Source organism: Geotrypetes seraphini, chromosome 3, assembly GCF_902459505.1.
Source record: "Geotrypetes seraphini chromosome 3, aGeoSer1.1, whole genome shotgun sequence".
Classification (NCBI taxonomy): domain Eukaryota; kingdom Metazoa; phylum Chordata; class Amphibia; order Gymnophiona; family Dermophiidae; genus Geotrypetes; species Geotrypetes seraphini.
The window spans coordinates 166565462-166586062 of record NC_047086.1 but is presented as its reverse complement, the minus strand read 5'-3'; positions in this window follow the sequence as shown (position 1 = coordinate 166586062).

Here is a 20601-nt window from a genome sequence, read left to right as displayed (position 1 = left end):
CTGCTCCGCCCCTCCCTCAAACCAGCAGGGGACTTTTACATAAATTGCAACAGCGCGCAGCCGTTCGGCGCGCCGACAAAGGCACTTGCGCCTTAGTGCATGCCTTTGTGAAGCGACTGCTGGAAAGCCGACAGTCCGCCGCTGACCGCACAGCCACTGATGGTAAATAGCCTCTCCCTCTCGAGTAGCCCCTCAAGGTCACCAACGACCTGCACCGTGCCCCTCTATTCTGAACTTCTCAAGCTTCCTTTCCTCCCCCTGGGCTAGGTATCTGAGCATGACTCGCCCCCCAGAAGAATCCTTCCAACCACAGCACCCTGAGCTGACCTTCAGTTCCTACCCTCCTGCCTGTTTCCACCAACGCTAGTGCCCCGCCAAGACTGTACCCCGGCTGTTGGACGAAGGACCACTCTGTTTGCCCTTCCACTGATCGTTGGTGCCTACTCCACCCAACACTTCTCCAACCCAAAGACTTCTCCAAATCAAGCTGAACAAACCCATTGGATAAACTGATAAGTACTTTGCATGGTTATCCTACCATCTTCTCTAATCAAAGCTATCCTAAACCCCGTAGTTTCCTTCACTGCAGGATGGCTTCTATGCACAACTACCTCACTTTATTCCTTATGTTCTACTGGGCTTACTACAAAAGCTGGCTAACCGAGGCTCTTCTCACCTCCCAGATTCCAATCCTCATAAGACCTCGCCTTACCAACCCAGACCCCCATAGGCCAATCCAATGATTCATTCTTGACTATTCAGAACGGGGCCCTTTCCAAATCCCGGTTGTTCCCCCCTCAAGCAAAACAAAGAAACCTCACAGTAAAAATCACCGATCATTATGGAAAATCTCCCTCTCTGCTCCCATTGACGCCCCTCTGCACAAAAAGGTTCAAGGTTTCTATTTAAACATCCGATCTATCAGGAACAAAACCCAGCTGGTTAAAGATTGGCTAGAAGAGACCAAACCCGACTTTGTCCTCCTAACTGAAATGTGGTTGATCTCCAACACCGATATCATAATTCGCGAGTGTCTTCCACTCGGGTTTAAAATTACGTCTCTACCCAGAACCTGGGGAAGAGGAGGAGGATTAGCCATCATAGTAAGAGAGCCATTTAAGTCCACCATCTTAGCCTCAAAATCCTCAACAGACCTCAAAATTATTTCTTGTAAACTCCAGTCTGACCAACTAGAAGATGGCTTAATTCTTACCCTATTCTACATCCTTCCTAAGAAATGGCCTGCTGCTAAAGACAACTCAGAATTCCTCCTCACTAACTCAATTACAGGTCCCTACAACCTACTGATCGGGGATCTGAACATTCACCTAGAACAGGTTGAGCAGAGCGACACAAAAGACCTACTATCCCTCATCAGCTCTCTAGATTTTTTCATACCGACCCCTGAAAAAAACCATTATAAAGGTCACCATTTAGACCTAGTAACCTTCTCATCCAAAGAACAAGTCCATCCCAAGATTCTTTGGGAACTAGCTACCTGGACAGATCCCTATGGTCAGACCACAGATTATGCAATTTCCATCTCAACTGGCAAGCAAGACATCACTTACCCAATCCAAAGACGACAAAAAGGTCTAAGAAGGTAATATCCACAAGAGGCTTAATTAACCCAGTGGAATTCTGATCTCACTACGACATCTCTTCCAACCCGGACCCTGACTCCTTTACGGTTAACTCCTGGACAAACACGAGCACACAGATCCTAAACACAATGGCCCCCTTTAAAACAAAGAAAATGAGAAACAAAATTCTGGACGGCTGGTTTTATGCCGAACTAGGATCAGTAAAACGGGAACTTCGAAAATTGGAAAGACTATGGCTGAAATCCAATGACAGCAAAGATAGCCAATTGGAGAACAAAATTAAAAGATTACAAAAATCTTATAATCACCAAACGCACTAACTTTGACGCCCAAAAAATCGGTTCCCCTAACCCCGATATCCTATAGTCAACAACCTCTACGATATTCAAACCCTTACCCACTCTTCCTCAGATTCCCCTCCATCGGCCAACGACCTGGCCGAATTTTTCAACAACAAAATCTACTCTCATTCCATCAGCTGGGTTAACGCTTGTGGAGCCCTGCAGGGCTCCCCCCTGTCCCCCACTCTAGGAAACCTACTGCAAAGTTTGAAGATCAAATTCTACATCTACGCTGATGACATCACCTTAGTCTTTCCCCTAACCAACATAATTAATCACCTAGCATCAATCTTAACGCAAATCAAACTATGGATGGCCGATTTCAAACTGAAACTCAATTCAGAAAAAACCAAATTCTTCCTGGCGAGTCCGAACAACAAAATCAAAGACCCTTCAATCTCCTTGAATGGCCAAGTCTTTCCCATAACAAACTCCTTAAAAATTCTAGGAGTGACACTTGACTGCAACCTTACCCTCGAAACACACCGACCTTCTGGTCAGAAAAGGCTTCTCCACTTCTTTATGGAAGCTAAGATCCATCTGAAAGTACTTCGACGCTTCCTCATTCCGCTTACTTGTGCAATCCTCCATCTTAAGCTTACTCGATTACTGCAACATCATCTACCTGGGATCTTTCAAAAAAAACATTCAAAGACTACGAATCATCCAAAACTCGGCAATCCGAATGATCTTTGGACTAAAAAATGGGATCACTTAACTCCCTACTACCAAAAACTCCACTGGCTTCCCTTGGAAGCAAGAGTGCAATTCAATTTCGCCTGTTTCTGTTTCAAATCCATCCTTGGTTCGGCCCCCCCTATACTTGGTACCCCATTTTATCTTAGACCGCCCATCCAGACACACACGTAGAACCCATCTGTTTAGCAATCCAACTCTAAAGGCCTGCCGTTACAAAAGATACCTAAATAGAACTCTCGCCTTCCAAGCAGGTCAGTTTAATAATTGGCTGGCCAACATTATCTCATGTGTTTCATCCTATCTAAACTTCAGGAAACTACTTAAAGCTAATCTATTTAACCGATTTATAACCTAAGACCTCTATGCCCAACCTATGGCCCCATTTTATCGCACCTGTATCCTGCTTATCCATTTAAATTGTATCTTCATTTGCTGATTGTACTTATTTTCGCTGACTTTCCTACCTCCTCTCTGTTATACCTATATTCACTGATTGTACCCCTTTGTTATACTACATTCATGGACTGAACCATTACGCAGACTGTCCTGCCCTTCATTGTTGTACCTATTTTCTCTGACTGTACCTATATTCGCTGATTGTCCAGTCCTTCTTTGTTATAAACCGCCTCAAACTACTACGGCTTTGGCGGTATATAAGAAATAAATTATTATTATTATTACCTGAGAGTGACTGTGCCAGCAAGACCTTGGGCTCCTTTTACTAAGCTGCAATAGCATTTTTAGCTCAATGCTGGCATTAGCGTCTAGTGCGCGCGGCAATTCAATGCACGCTAAGCCCGCTATCGCAGCTTAGTAAAAGGGGAGCCCCTAGTTATTTTAGATAATACATGTTGGAGTTTGATCAGGTTAAAGCCTGCTCTTCAGTCTTAACAGTGCCATAACTACAGCTCGTGTGCTGATCTGCATCTGAATTTCATCTGATTTTGTTTGCCTTGGCTAGCCTGTTCTAAATCCTGATTGATAGGGGTGAAATTTATTAGGGCCTAGGCTTTTCCAATAAGTCTGTGAGTTGGCAGTGGATGACTTTCTTCACAAATATCAAGATGAAACAGCTCAATAATTGGTCAGTATAAAAGGATCAGAAAATGAATCTTCCAGGACACTCTTAATTACCATAGAGTGAATGAGAATAAACTGAACTGAGGGTCCCTAATAATAGGGGTGGCCCTATAATGAGGACAACTGAGGCAGCGGCCTTGGGTAGCACGGTTGAATGAGCAGCATCTTGCTGACGGCCAGCCTACCTACTGGCCAGCTCTCTCTGCTGCTCCCCTTCCCAGCATCTAATGCATTCACCCTTCCCCCCCCCCCAACTCCCCAATCAGCATTTGCCCATTCTACCCCACCGCCTCTACCTTCAATTTGTTGTAAAAGTTGTCAAGTGATGGTAACAATTCACAGAGCTACCCTGCTTCTGGTCCCAGCGTCTTCACTGTGCCCTACCCCAGCAGAAACAGGAAGTTGTCAGAGAGGGTGGTCTGCAGGGGAGAGAAGACACTAGGACCAGCAGAAGGGTAGTTATGTGAATCGTTACCACCGCCCGGCAACTTGTAAGAAAAATTGAAGTTAGATGCGATGGGGAGTTTGTAATGGGAAAAATGCTGATTGGCGGGAGAAGGGTGAAAGTGGAAAGTCTAATAGTTGGGGCAGCTCTTGTCCTGCCCCTATTTTGAATGCTGGAGGAGGGGGGCGCCAGCTTATCCCTTACCTCGGGCAGCAGATTTCCTTGAGCTACTTCTACCTAATAATGTTGAAAGGAAGAGGGTCCAAGGGGGTTGTGTATGGATTATCATATATCCGGGTTTCTCTGGACATGTCCTCTTTTCAAGGGTTCTGTCAGGGGTCTGGGTGCAGGAACCTCAGAAATAAATGCCTGCTGTGAATCATCAGAGAGATGCACATGCAAACAACAAGCAGCCAAGAGAAGAGAAAAAAGGTGGGACCTACCTGATTACCTTGCAGCTGATAAAGAAGGATGGTACTCAAAATCAGACTGAGACTTGGACACACTGAAAAGGTCATAGAAGCAACAGAATGGGGCTTAGAATACAGCGAGAGAGGCCCTAGGATCACCAGAATGAGGCTTGGAAAATCATGCAGAGCAGAAGGGATGAAAAATAGAGGAAGGGGAGTGATAGAGGAGAGAAAGTAAATCATTTTAATTAGGGTTACCAGACATTCGGATTTACCTGGACACATCCTATTTTTAGAGAGGACTGTCAGGGTGTCCATATGTCTTTTTAAACTATCCAGCTCTCCCCTGTCTCCCATATACCTCCTCCACTGAAATTTAATCTTTGGGTTGTCCAGCAGCATCAGTGAGGTGAGCCTGCTGCCCTTGGCCTGCCCCCGGAAGCCACCTCTCTACAGTGTCCCACCTACACGGGAACAGGAAGTCCCTGCAGAGAGAAGGCTTCTGAGGCAGGCTGACATCAGGAAGCTCACATTGCTGATGCTGCTGGCCCAAAGATTAAATTTTGATGGAGGAAGTAGGTGGGGAACATGGGAGAGCCATACCCAATTCCAGGGTGGGCTGGGGTTGGAGAGAGAGAGAAGCATCTGCAGGGGGGTTGGAAGGAGAAAGAAGTACCTGCAGGGGAGGGGGGTTGGAGGGAAAGAGAGAGAGAAGCACAAAAAAGTACAGAGGATGGGAAGAGGCAGTGGCGTACCTAGGGGGGGGGCGGGGGGGGGGCGGGCCGCCCCGGGTACCAGCCCTGAGGGGGTGTTCCCGGCCTTGCCGCTCAGTCCCCCCCCACGCCCGAAGGACCGCTCGCCCCACTGACCTTCCAGCACACCTATGAAGCAGCCCGCAGCAAGATCGCGCCGTCAGCAATCCCTCAGCTGCTTGGGCGCTGCTTCCTGCGCCGCGGTCCCGTCCCTCCTCTGACGTCAGAGGAGGGGGCGGGACCGCGGCGCAGGAAGCAGCGCCCAAGCAGCTGAGGGATTGCTGACGGCGCGATCCTGCTGCGGGCTGCTTCATAGGTGTGCTGGAAGGTCAGTGGGGCGAGCGGTCCTTCGGGCGTGGGGGGGGCAGTAGCTTAAGGTAGCCCGGCGCAGGAAGCAGCTCCTAAGCAGCGCAAAGATAGCTGACGTCGCGATCCTGCTGCGGCTGCTTCATAGGTAGTGCGGGGAGGCCAGGGGGGCGAATGGTCCTTCGGGGTGGGTCGGGGCATCAGGCCTTCAGGGTGGGGCGGGCGGGCGGGCAGGCAGACTTTCAAGGGGGAGGGGGGTGACAGGCAGGCAGGCAGGCCTTCAAGGGGGGGTGCAGGTCTTCGGGGGGGGGTGCAGACCTTCAAGGGGGTGCAGGCCTTCAAGGGGGGGACAGGCAGGCAGGCCTTCAAGGGGGGGACAGGCCTACAAGGGGGGGGGACAGGCCTACAAGGGGGTGCAGGCCTACAAGGGGGGGGGACAGGCCTTCAAGGGGGGACAGGCCTTCAGGGGGGGTGCATGCCTTCAGGGGGGGTGCCGACCTTCAAGGGGGTGCAGGCCTTCAAGGGGGGGACAGGCAGGCAGGCCTTCAAGTGGGGGGACAGGCCTTCGGGGGGGTGCAGGCCTTCGGGGGGGGTGCAGACCTTCAAGGGGGTGCAGGCCTTCAAGGGGGGACAGGCAGGCAGGCCTTCAAGGGGGGGACAGGCCTACAAGGGGGTGGGACAGGCCTTCAAGGGGGTGCAGGCCTTTGGGGGGGTGCCAACCTTCAAGGGGGGGGGGCAGGCCTTCAAGGGGGGGGGCAGGCCTTCAAGGGGGGACAAGCAGGCAGGCCTTCAAGGGGGGGACAGGCCTACAAGGGGGGGGGACCGGCCTTCAAGGGGGTGCAGGCCTTTGGGGGGGTGCCAACCTTCAAGGGGGGGTGCAGGCCTTCAAGGGGGGGGACAGGCCTTCAAGGGGGGACAAGCAGGCAGGCCTTCAAGGGGGGGACAGGCCTACAAGGGGGTGGGACAGGCCTTCAAGGGGGTGCAGGCCTTTGGGGGGGTGCCAACCTTCAAGGGGGGGACAGGCCTTCAAGGGGGGACAAGCAGGCAGGCCTTCAAGGGGGGGTCAGGCGTTCAAGGGGGGGACAGGCCTACAAGGGGGTGGGACAGGCAGACCTTTAAGGGGGGACAGGCCTACAAGGGGGTGGGACAGGCAGACCTTTAAGGGGGGATAGGCCTTCAAGGGGGGACAAGCAGGCAGGCCTTCAAGGGGGGGTCAGGCCTTCAAGGGGGGGGGACAGGCCTTCGGGGGGTGCAGGCCTTCGGGGTGGGTGCAGGCCTTCGGGGGGGGGGCAGGCCTTCGGGGTGGGGGCAGGCATTCGGGGTGGGTGCAGGCCTTCGGGATGGGTGCAGGCCTTCAGGGGGGGACAGACCTTCGGGTGGGGGGTACAATCCTTCGGGGAGGGTGCAGGCCTTCAGGGGTGGGGTTTAGGCGTTCAGAGGGGGACAGACCTTCGGGTGGGAGGTAAAGTCCTTCGGGGGGTGCAGGTCTTCAGGGGTGGGGTGTAGCCCTTCTGAGGGGGGACAGACCTTCGGGGGGGGGGGGTCCTGGTGTAAAAGTACACAGAGGGAGAGAGGGAAGGGGGGGTTCAAAGATACGTGCATATGCCAGACTTTGGGGGTTAGAAATAATGGGTCTAAAAACAGAGGAGTGGGAGAGAGATGGTGCATAATGGGATTTAGGGAGGGAAGGAACAGAAAGGGAGAGAACTTGGAAACAGGGGATGGTGTGGAGGGGGGATAGAGATACTGGATAGGAGGATAGTTGGGAACAGAAAGGGAGAGATGGTGGATCCTGGGGTGGTGGGGAGTTGAGAAAAGGTGAATCTGTGGATGGAGACAAAAAAAAGGAAAGATGCCAGATCTCCGGGAGAGGGAAGGGAAACGGAAGGGGAGAACAGAGATGGCAGACGGATGGTTAGCACGGAGAAAGGAGACCCTGGCAAGCAAGACAACAAGAGCCTGGGACCAACAAGATTTGAATATTGATCAGAGAACAAAAGGTAGAAAAAATAATTTTATTTTCTGTTTTGTGATTACAATATGTTAGATTTGAAAAGTGTACATGAGACAGCTTGAAATGGGAACTTTTCTATTTTTGTGAATGGCAAGGCTGAGTTCAGTTAAAATATATGCTTTATAAGAAAATATAATAATGTGTTTTATAAAGTTTATAAGCATTGCTGGCATACTCGGTGAGGTGTTCCTAGTGTTGGTGGTGGTGGTAGCATGTCAGTGTGTTGAGAGGAAGAGGTAGTCTGGGAAATTCTGCTGAGCAAACTCTGGGCCCATTTCCACCCCCAGTTAGTCCACTCCACTCAACTGGTTCACACACTGAGTGGGTCTTTGGGTGTTATTTCTGGGTAGTTGTTTTAGAATCTCTTCCAGTGGTTTGTCAGTATCTCCTTCTGGTCCAAGGAAGGAAACTTTGTCAACCTTAGCATTGACCTTCAGAATATGTTTGTAACAGCGCTGCTTGTGTGGCATTAGGCTATGTAGTGATCGAAAGAAAAAAACAGACCTTTGCACATTTTTGCACTATATGGTGGGTGTATGAGGAGATTCACATTTCCTGCACAGCTAAGTCCATGTGAAGTTACCTTGTGCTGTATTTGACATCTAGCAAGGTCTCTGTTTGAAAGGAAAGATCTAAACTTAAAAATGAAGTGGCCAGAAGTTATGGTAAAAGCAGATAGTGTAGCTGGTTTTAAGAAAGATTTGGACAAATTCCTGGAGGAAAAGTCCATAATCTGTTATTAAGACATGGGGGAAGTGTCTGCTTGCCCTGGATCGGTAGCATGGAATGTTGCTACTCTTTGGGTTTTGACCAGGTATTAGTGTCCTGGATTGGCTACCATGAGAATGGGCTACTGGGCATGATGGACCATTGGTCTGACCCAGTTAGGCTATTCTTATGTTATGTTCTCATCTGTAGGGGCCTTTGTTTTCACTTCTTATTTTAATGTATTTTTTTCCTGGGAACTTATCAGTGTTTTTTTATAATGGGAACAAAAATGGAAGAGAATTAATGTGTGTGGAATGGGGGGTAACTAATTTCTTCAGCTAAATAATTCAATCCACTTCAAACAGACATAGGAGAACTCACGCACCATTCACACACCCTCCAACCAAAAACGTCAAAAGAAAAAAACTGTTCGACAACCTCCTAGCCATTCGAGCTGCAACACTTGACCCCCAACTCTACAACCTATTGACCTCGACCACAAACTACAAAACCTTAAAAAAAGAAATAAAAACCCTTCTATTCAAAAAACACATAAAACCAAACTAACATAATCAGAACTGTCCCAAGCATCACCTGCAACTACTCCATATGTACTTCTGATGTCATGACAATTCCGACATAATTTATGTTATGTTATGTTTGGAATAATGGTTACATAAATGAGGTTCAATAAAAGAAAATTTTCACTGCCTGTTTCTATTCTGACCATTTATTCCATTTCATGGTTATTGCAAAAAAAAAAAAAAAAAATTTTTCCATGAGGGGGGGGGGGTGTCAAAAAATGATGGGCCCCGGGTGCCACATACCCTAGGTACGCCACTGGGAAGAGGGACTAATGAAATGGGTGAAAAGTGTGTGTGGGGGGGGGTTAGGCAGGAGTAAGTAGTGGGAGGCAGGGGTGGGGTGAGGGCAGGGTCATGTGTTCTTTTTTTTGACTTCACAAATATGGTGATTTTGAACCAATCAGTGCCTTAGACCCCTCCCACTGCACCCCAAGATGCATTGGGAGGGGGTGAGGCCCGTCATTCGCAGTATATGGCCCTGTAGGCCATATACTGATTTTGCAGCAGACAGTACATTCAGAGCACACGTTTTAGACGCTGAAGATGTCAGAGGAAGAAGAGAGAGAAGTTTTCAATCATTTACAGTACTCTGGGGGAGGAATGCAAGCTGCCCCAACTCAACTCTATGCAGACGTGTGGCAGATTGTGTATGGTGAGCACCTGTCAGCTGATTACTCACTTCCTCCACCTCCGGAAAAAAAAAACGAAGAGAGAAACAATTTGCCATTAGGGGCTTTATCCCTCCTCCTCCAAAACCAGCTGACTGCGAAAAAAAGTAAAAGCTTCTTCAGCCGCCAACGGCCTTTCATCTGCCCCGCACAGCATCTTCCGGCACCCGCGCTCAAGCTGCTGCAGTGGCAGGGAGTTGGCAGATGGCTTGACACCACTGCACGCACCCAAACAAGAAAGCAAATGTGGATGTATGTGTATATCCATTAAAAGTCACTGGAGAAAATGCCTCAGAACCCCAGCAGGGGATAAATTTCCTCAGACTAGAGAGGGTGCTCACTTCATCAGCAAAAACACCTCCATTTATGGAATATGTGATCAACACTCGCTCCTTCCACTATAAACTGTTCAATATCTGTGAATCAATATTACAGTAAATCAGTAACATAGCTTCAGTGCTGCAGGTTGGCGTCCTTCGGCCCCATCGCCGACGGCTAGTGTTTCACCATTTGACCGTCAGGATTTTTTGAACCATTTAGAAAAGGCACACAATCGTACTCACCCAAGATGTTTCGGTATATACTTGGAAATCTCAAGGAAGCAGCCGTCTCTGTCACATTCTGATCGTGCGAGTGTGTGGCGTCCTGGGGGAGCAGTGCACCCCCAAAGGCTTTCGAATGATGGTTATTTAGACCAGATGGTTTAAAGAATTTAAAAATAATACTCTCCTGGAAAACTTTGGTACTGAATCCAGCTATAAAGCCAATGTAATATTAATGAAATATAAATTTAAACAGTAGGTTTTTAAAAATGAGACATGATTTTCAATATGCTCAGAAGTCAAATCAACATTTATATGTATTTTTACTGTGACCAGGTTCATTAACTTTTGTATGCCTTTGCCACTAAGGGTGATATTTATCAAGGTGTGTTTAAAGTTCATCTTTTACTGCATCTTGATTTCATATGGGAATCTGCAACCTGCAGGATCTCTTTATTGTAAGTTACTGAAGCTTGGGGCGAGAGAACAATGCTGCTTGTGAACCACTTTTTGGAAATATATGAATCCTACCATATGAAAATATGACCCTATTGATAGACACATGAGACTACCGCTAGGGATGCCAAAACCACCACTATGAATTTCCCAAAAGCACAAGACTGGGTAGGAGCAGATGGGCATCATTCCTTCCTAAAGACCACCTAGACACAGGAAGACACCCCCTGACCTCTGGAAGAACTCCATGAGACCCTGGACCATCAATAATATAAAGAGGTGGGGAAGTAAGGGAAGGAGAGTGGGGGGACTTGTTCTTTTTTGGAGTGAGCAGGCCTTTCATGGGGGGCTTAAGTCAGCATGTGTGTGTGCTGGAAATCTGAGGGGACCATGATGTGGCAGTTCAGGAACACCGCTGCATGCTGAGGGCGGGGCGGGCCGTTTCGGTTTGCCCATCTTCCCACGATCGGGGTTTGAGTCGGAGACACCACCGTACCAAGACATGCTCATATTGAAGTATTGATTCAGAGTGACACTGCCCGGGTTTGCTGTTATGTTATGTTTGGGAAGATATATATGATTCCACCTATGATCCTTCTATCAGTAGCAGCAGCATCAAATGGTGATTGTCTTCTGTGATTTCTACCAAAAAAGTCTTGTCAGGATCATCAGAAGTTCCTGATGGATTTCTATATAACATACTATGATTGATTTCAGAGTAACTAGAGCTGGCAGAGGATGCTAAATGGATTAAAAAAGAAGAGAGAAAATATCTTATGAGAACAATTTTATTTGTTTATTCATTTACTTATTCATTAATTGATTTATTTTTTGACTAAAAACTATTTAGTTATTGTTATGTTTTTAGGTTGGTATGAAACAACCAGGTCCTAATTTGTATTAGCCTCATTCTGCTGTCCTGACTACAGATGCATCCGGGGACTCCTTATTAGAAAGAAAATAACACACACACACAAACGCACATTCAAATAAGCAAAAAGATGTCTCTCTCTTTATTCAGAGTACTGCATACACCTTTTATAGCATTTCACATGGGTCAATTTTTTTAGCATATGACTGCAGGAAAGACCATATATGGTAACAGAATACATAAAAGCAACTAGAAAAAGGTAGCAAACATAAAGGGGGTGGGGGGTAACTATGGCATATAATACTATCCTGTCTAAGGTCTACCAATGTTTCTTTTGTAACAAATGTTTCTTATCAAAACAAGTCGACTACAGAACACAATGGGGACACAGAGCTCAGAACACAAAAAAGAAAAGGCCTTGTGGTTTTCTTCTTGGCAAAATGATAACTATTTCAGCAGTTCCTTTTACACAAGCAAAACAGATTCTATGCTGCTTATCCTAGGAATAAGCAATGGATTTCCCCAAGCCATCTCAATAATGGCCTATGTACTTCTCTTTTAGGAAATTATCCAAACCTTCGCTAATCTAACTGATTTCACCACATTCTTTGACAATGAATTCCAGAGTTAAATTACACATTGTGTGAAGAAATATTTTCTCCGGTTTGTTTTAAATCTACTACTTAGCTTCATCGCATGTCCCCTAGTCATAATATTTTTGGAAAGAGGGAACAAGCAATTCACATCTGCTGTTTCTACTCCATTCATTATTTTATAGACCTCTATCATATCACCCTTGAGCCGTCTCTTCTCCAAGCTGAAGAGCCCTAGCTACTTTAGCCTTTCCTCATAGGAAAGTCGTCCCATCACTTTTTATCATTTTTGTTGCCCTTCTCTGTACATTTTCTAATTGTGGTATATCTTTTTGAGATATGATGACCACATAGTATTCGAGGTACGGCAGTACCATAAAGCGATATAAGGGCATTATAACATTTTCATCTTTGTTTTCCATTCCTTTCCTGATAATTCCTAACATTCTATTTGCTTTCTTAGCAGCTGAGGGTTTCAAAATATACTCAACAATGACACCTAGATCCTTTTCTTGGGCAGTGACTTCTAACACAGAACCCAGCATCACATAGCTATAGTTCAGGTTCCTCTTTCCCACACGCATTTCTTTGTACTTGCTCACATTACCAGTAACTGTCATCTGCCATTTTAATGCCCAGTCTTCCAGTCTCAGAAGGTGCTCTTGCAATTTTTCACAATCCTCTTGTGATTTAACAACTTTGAATGACTTTGTGTCATCAGCAAATTTAATTATCTCACTATTCCCATCTCAGATCATATATTAAAAAGCACAGATCCCTGGGGAGTCCCGCTATTTACTCTTCTCCATTGAGAATATTGACCAATTAAAACCAACTCTGTTTTCTATCTTTTAACCAGTTCTCAATCCATAAAAGGACATTACCTCCTATCCCATGACTTTCTAATTTCCTCAGAAGTCTTTCATGAAGTACTTTGTCAAATGCCTTTTGAAAATCCAAATACACAATAATCAACCATTTCACCTTTATCCACATGTTCATTCACCCTTTCAAAGAAATGCAGTAGATTGGTGAGGCAAGATTTCCCTTGACTGAAAGCATGTTGGCTTTCTCTCATATGTTCTGTCATTTTGTTCTTTATAATAGTCTCTACCATTTTGCCTAGCACTGACATCAGACTGACCGGTCTATATTTTCCCAGATCACCTCTGGAAACCGTTTTCAAAATTAGCATCCTCTCACAAAATATAGTGACATATCACATTTAAAATGAATATTATTATTATTTCTCTAAATGGGACCCGAGATGGAACGGAGATGGAAAAAATCAAAATCCCCCCTAGATAAGCAATCCTGGAGAGAAAACATCAAATCCTACAACTCCGTACTAAAAAAAGCTAGGAAGAATTACTATGGAGACAAAATCTCCAGGTCAAAAAACCAAAACAGTACACTGTTCCACATCTGGCGGAACCTAACTTCTAAAAATGACTCCGCCCCCTCCCCCCCATCTCCAAATGACCTAGCCAAATTTTTCAACGAGAAGATCACTACCATAAAGAGCTCATTTCCCTCAGCTATCTCCTACAACTCTCTCCCCCCGAAAGACTCCGACAACAGATCATGGACTACATTCGAACTTGTATCCGAGACCCAGATCTCTAAACTTTGCCTCAAACTTAAATCCTGCAAGTGCATCCTAGATCCCTTCCCATCCTACCTTTACGAAAAAATCCCTACACAGGCCATCTCTTCCCTTACTAACCTCATAAACAAAGTCTTACTATCGGGCCTGTTCTCCACCGAAATGGGACACATTGCCTTATCCCCTCTTCTGAAAAAACTCGATCTTGACCCTTCCTCACCATCGAACTATCGCCCCATAGCAAACATCCCTCTTTTAACAAAACTTCTAGAGACCATAGTCGCCACTCAGCTCTCCTCTTACCTAGAGAGATTCTCCATTCTCCAACACTACCAATATGGATTTAGGCCCAATTTCAGCACCGAGTCCCTCCTAGTTTCCCTAATCTCAAAGGTGCAACAACTACACGCCCGAAACAAATTTGCTGTTCTCCTACAGTTTGATCTCTCCGCGGCTTTCGACGTCGTGCATCACGACATACTAATCTACCAACTTTCCGAGATTGGGATAGACTCTTCTGTCCTAAAGTGGTTCTCAAACTTCCTTCGCGATCGTTCCTACATTGTCAACACAAACGGCTCCAAATCCGCTTCATGGACACCATCCTGTGGTGTTCCACAGGGCTCTCCCCTATCCCCTATTCTCTTCAACATATATATGACCTCCCTGAAGCTTCTTAAACTATCCCCCCTTGAAACAATTTACACATATGCAGACGATATCCTCATCCTCCTCGAAACAGATCCAAACCTTACAAACCTCCAAGAGAACATCACATCATGCATAATGAGACTTCACGCCTGGTCCCTCTCAGTACAGATGAAATTAAATGAATCAAAAACAAAATTACTCTGGCTCGGCCCAAAATTAGCTCACCTGCCCGCCCTCTTCACCCTACCCACAGGCCCTGCTCTACACCTTGAGTTCTCAAGCAAGGTCCTTGGCATCACTATCGACTCCTCCCTTTCCCTCAACGATCACCTGAATTCCCTGGCAAAATCTTGTTTTTTCAGCCTCCACATGCTGAGGAAAGTTAGATCCTATTTTCACCAAAAGCATTTCACCGTCCTTGTACAATCCATCATCCTATCCAAACTCGATTATTGTAATGCCATCTACTTAGGCCTAACGAAAAAAAGTCTTCGCAGACTCCAGCTTATCCAGAACACTGCGGCTAAGCTGATTTTTGCTAAACGCAAATATGACCACGTCTCCCCTCTACTTACCAATCTTCACTGGCTCCCAGTACTTTCCAGAATTCATTTCAAATGCTCCTGCCTGGCTTTCAAGATCATTCACGGCATCCTTCCGCTCCTAATCCCTCTATCCTTCCTCGCCCCGACACCAACTACCACCAGATCTGCCCACAGACATAAACTATCCTTCCCCTCTCTACACGGCATCCTCCACGCAGGTAAACTGGGTAGATCCCTCCTCTCCAAAATCACCGGCCTCTGGAATGACCTCACTGTCCCGCTGCGGAACCTGGACTCCCTCCAACTATTCCAAAAACAAATGAAAACCTGGCTTTTCTCTATCATATAATAATCTCTTCTCCTGATTACATCCCCTCTTTTTATGCTTTGTAAACTCTTTCTCTTCTCTCTTCCCATATTTTTTAAACTCTGTAAACCGTGTCGAGCTCCACTTCAGTGGAGAAGATGCGGTATATAAACCTAAGGCTTAGTTTAGTTTAGTTTAGTAATGTACATCCATGCTGTTAGTTTCTTGTGTTAATACAGGTTGGCTTTAGAACCAACACTATGGGCTCCTTTTACTAAGGTGCGCTAGCATTTTTTGCGCACACAGGATATTACCGCGCACTACACCGCACGCTATGTGGCTAGAACTAATGCCAGCAGCATTGTAGCACACGCTATTCTGCGCGTTAATGCCCTAACGCAGCTTCATAAAAGGAGCCCTATAAGTATAATGTTTTTTTTGGGGGGGTTATTATAAAATATATTGTTTTAAGAACTGCTGTTGTAATCTATTTTGTTTATCATTTGTTGTTATTCATCATTTGTTATTATTTGAAAATTCTAATAAAATTTATTGAACACAAAATTGGCATCACGTTGGCTACCCTCCAGTCTTCCGGTACAATGCTGATTTTTAAAGAAAAATTACAAATTACTAACAATAGCTCTGTAAGTTCATTTTTCAATTCTAATAGCACTCTGGAATGTAACTATCCGGTCCAGGTGATTTGCTACTGTTCAATTTGTCAAACTGATCCATTACATCATCCAGTGTTACATAGATTTGTATGTGTTTCTCTGATTTATTAGAATTGAATACAATTTCTGGCACCAGTATCTCTTCCCCCCCTCCCCCCCATATTCCTCAGTGAAGACACCGAGGCAAGGAATTTATTTAATTTCTCCGATAAGTCTTGGTCTTCCCTGAAAGCCCTTTTTATCCCTCAGTTATCTAGCAGTCCAACCAATTTTCTTCCTGGATTCGTACCTTAAATATACCTAAAAAGTTTTTACTGTGTGTTATTGCTTCCAGCGCAATCTTCTTTTCAAGATCTCTCTTTGCCTTCCTTATTAGCACCTTGCATTTGACTTGACATTCCATGTGTTGTTTATAATTATTTTCAGTCAGAGCCTTCTTCCACTTTCTGAAGGACTCTCTTTTACCTCTAATAGCTTCCCTCACCTCACTAATTAAGAACGCTTCCTTCCTCCTTTTTTAAAACATGGAATATTACATTACATTACATTACGGATTTATATTCCGCCTGTGCCTTGCGGTTCTAGGCGGATTACAATATAGAAATTATCTGGGCAGTTCCAGTAGAATTACATTTCAGGATAAGGGTAAGTTACAGGAACAGTTAAGGATAATGGTACTTCAATTTCACAGAAGATAATACATATCACAGAAGATAATACATATCACAGAAGGTAATACATGTCAGCTGAATCAAGTTAAATCGGGTGTAGTGTAAAAGAGTTACAGTACATTCTGGATCACAGACAAAGAGATACTGTAGGTGGGTGTTTCCAAAGGCGTTGATTGGGGACTCATTGGGAGGTGGTTAGGGTGATGGGAGATATTTTTTGAACAGTAGTGTTTTTATTTCTTTACGGAACTCTTTTATGTCTGTTGTTTTGGTCAGAAGTTTTGAGATGTCAGAGTCGATTTTAGCTGCCTGTGTCCCCAGAAGGTTGTCGTAAAGTTTCTTAAGACGAGTACCGTTGAGGGGTGGGTAGGTGAAAAGGTTCTGTGTTCTCCTTCTTCTGGGTGGGAGGTAGTAGTGAAAACGGTTGTTTAGGTAACTGGGTGCCGTGCCGTGGGTTACTTTGAAAATGAGACAGTAGAGTTTGAATTGTGTTCTTGCTTTTATTGGTAGCCAGTGAGATTCTAAGTATGCATTGGTAATGTGGTCGTGTTTGCTGAGTGAGTATATGAGTCTGAGGGCTGTGTTCTGGATGGTCTGTAGTTTTTTTATTGTGTTGGTAGGGCAAGGTAAGTAAAGGCTGTTGCAGTAGTCTACAATACTTAGCACAAGGGATTGGACAATGATCCTGAATTGGTCTTTATTAAAGAATTTTCTGATTTTTCTTAGATTTCGCATTGTGAAGAATGCTTTTTGGGTGATTTTATGGATTTGTGTTTGCATTGTGCAGCATCTGTCTAAATGTATACCTTGTCTGGGCTTCGAGGATAAAATTTTTTAATAATATCCATACCTGATGTATTTTTTTTTTACCTTTGCAGCTGCACCTTTAAGTTTCTTTTTTACCATTCTCCTCAAGTTATCATAGTGATGTTGTATTGGATTTCCTGTGTAAACTTATTCCAGGGATTATATAAAATCTGATCATGTTATAATCATTGTTATCAAGTGGCCCCAGCACCATTACCTCCCTCACCAATCAATGTGCTCCAGTAAGAATTAGATCTAGAATTACTTCACCTCTTGTTGGTTCCTAAATCAGCTGCTCTATAAAGAAGTCGTTGATTTCATCAAGGAATTGTATCTTCCTAGCATGCCCCGATGATACATTTGCCCAGTCAATATTGGAATAGTTGAAATCAAAATAGCAGGAGAGAGTAAGTTAAATCACCAGAAATTCAATATATATAAGAACATAAGAATAGCTTTACTGTGTCAGACCAATGGTCCATCAAGCCCAGTAGCCTGTTCTCACAGTGGCCAATCCGTCACTAAGGGGCTCATAATCAAAAGAGAAAAATATCCAAAAACCGGCCTAAGTCAACACTTGGATAAACATTTCCAAAATACGTCCAAGTGCCGATAATAAATATGGGTTTTGAACGTATTTAAAAACGACCTAGGCCTACATAGTTCCACTGAATGACCAAAGCTAAACAGGGAGTTTCGGGAGGAGTGTCGAGAGCGGGAGTTGGGCGAGATGTGGGCCGGCTTAGACTTAGTCTTACAGCATGTATAACCAAAAGTTATACAGGCTGGGATCGACGGAACTTGGACATTGTGACTTAGACCATGTAAAACATGGTCTAAGTCATAAAAACGCATCTAAAGTCATCAGATAAGCACTGCAAACACATAAAACAGACCCCCCCCCACCCCCATAAAAATATTAATCACACCTTTAAAATTCAGCCTCCAGACCATCATCACCTGGCAGCCTGACATAGGAAAGCCTAGTCATCCAGCACAGAGGTGGCTTAAGTCATCTTGGGGGTGGGTTAGGGACCCGTAGAGAGGAGGACCCATGCCCATAAGCCCCTGTAATCACTGCATTGATATTGAAACATGTGCACTCTCCTATACGCCCCCCAAACACTTTTGTACTGGCATATAAGTGGCTCCTGCAGACATAAGGGCTATTGGGGTGGTAGATAAGTGGGTCTATGGGATTCTGGAGGTGGTTTGGGGGGCTCACCATGACATATAAGGGAGCTGTAGTGAGAAGAAGACATGGCACCCTTTTTGTGAAGTTCACAGCAGTGCCCTATAAGGTATCCCACTATTTAGGTGCCATGACTGGGTGTTCAGTCCATCACTTTGCAGACCCCCAACCACGTCCAACAGGGCTTGTTCTAGGTGTTTTTGACTTGGACGAAAAGTTAGATGAAAATGTGGTATAAAGATGGACGCTTTAGCAACTTGGACGATCAGACCATCAGGACGTATAATTAGACGATTTTCAAAACAAAAAAAATTTTGGACATATTTTTCTAAAATGTCTCCTAGGCTGTTTTTTTACTTTGGATGACTTGTGATTTAGACGAAAACGGACTAAGACGTCCCTTTTGATTATGCCCCTCTTTCTATAAGCCCCCCTACACTCACACAAAACCTTATTTACTAAATGCACAAAAGAGGAAGAAATATATAAGGGCCAATCACATACACAATCATGAATCAACAAAGAAATGAAAAGAAAAAAGTGTAGAAAAAAACCTTGGATAGGCTTCATGGGTTCAAAAAAACCCTCCACTTTCTTAAATGATATTCAAACAATCAGCCGTTTCTTCTTCCAGTCAAATGGTGCAAAAAGCCATTTTAACAATTGCAGGGAAAGACTCAACATATCACAAAGGCACAGTTCATAATCAGCAGAGCGCAGTCGGAGGCAAAAAATGTCAAAAAGCCACAAACACTTAGCTGTTGTAAAGCACTGCCGTTGCTGCCATTATCTCCAAGAACCTGGAACAAGCACAGGCTATACTTTGTGCTAAACAGATGCCATTATTACTGTGTTACACAGTTTGTTAGGCTCCCTAAATTTTTATAACATTTCAGCATCTGTCCATTCATCCTGGTCAGGCGGGTGGTAGTACACTCCTATCACCATCCTTTTCCCCCTTACACACGGAAAAGAATAGGAAATATTTTTTTTAACTCAGAGAATAGTTAAGCTCTGTAATGCATTGCCAGAGATTGTGGTAAGAGCGGTTAACATAGCTGGTTTTAGGAAAGGTTTAGACAATTTTCTAGAGCAGGGGTGTCTAACCTTTTGGCTTCGCTGGGCCGCATTGGCTGAAAAAAATGTTTCTGGGGCCGCACAAACATGCAAACGCTGCAGCAAGACAGAGGAAGGAGCCGGCAAGAAGGTAAACACCTGGGGGAAGCAGAGGAAAACAATGCATCGCCCTCGACCGAGGCCTCAAAAAAATACTTCACTGGGCCGCATGTGGCCCTCGGGCCACAGGTTGGACACCCCTGTTCTAGAGGAAAAGTCCATGGTCTGTTGTTGAGACAAACATGGGCGAAGCCGGTGCTTGCCCTGGATTGATAGCATGGAATGTTGCTACTATTTGGGTTTTTGCCAGGTACTAGTGACCTGGATTGGCCACCGTGAAGATGGGCTAGGGATGGACCACCGGTTTGACCCAGTAAGATTATTCTTATGTTCTTAAGCGTTTAACGTTAGAGACATTTGGGTTGGATGGCAGAAGTAAAAATGAATGCTTTGTCTCAGAGTTATTTTCTTTCTGAAATGTTCATGGCAGGCATGTACAAACAAGCTTTCAAAGATCTTCAAAAAATATATTTCAGCCTTCATCTGGGGAGAAAAGAAACTCTAGGTGGCTAAAGTAATTTTGATTAAGGTCACAGCAAGGAGTGATATAGCTCTCCGGATATAACATTGCATCATATTGCAGCACAGTTGCGCTGAGAAGTTGATTATGGTCAAGCTAAAGATGAGAATCACTGGGTGAGACTATATTCTGGCTCTCTTATACAGGAGAGAAAAACCTGAATTTGACAGATGCAGTGTTAATGCCAATGTTTTCCAACTAGTTAATGTTCTATTCCACAATCAGCATTTGCTTTAAATGCCAGCTGTGGCATTTAAATTGTTGATACCTATTCAGTGGCAACCTCGGATTCTACAGATAGCAATAGTATTCATCTGTTATCTGGATAGCTATATGGTTTAAGTTAGGACTGCAGTTTTTTTTTTTTTTTAAATCA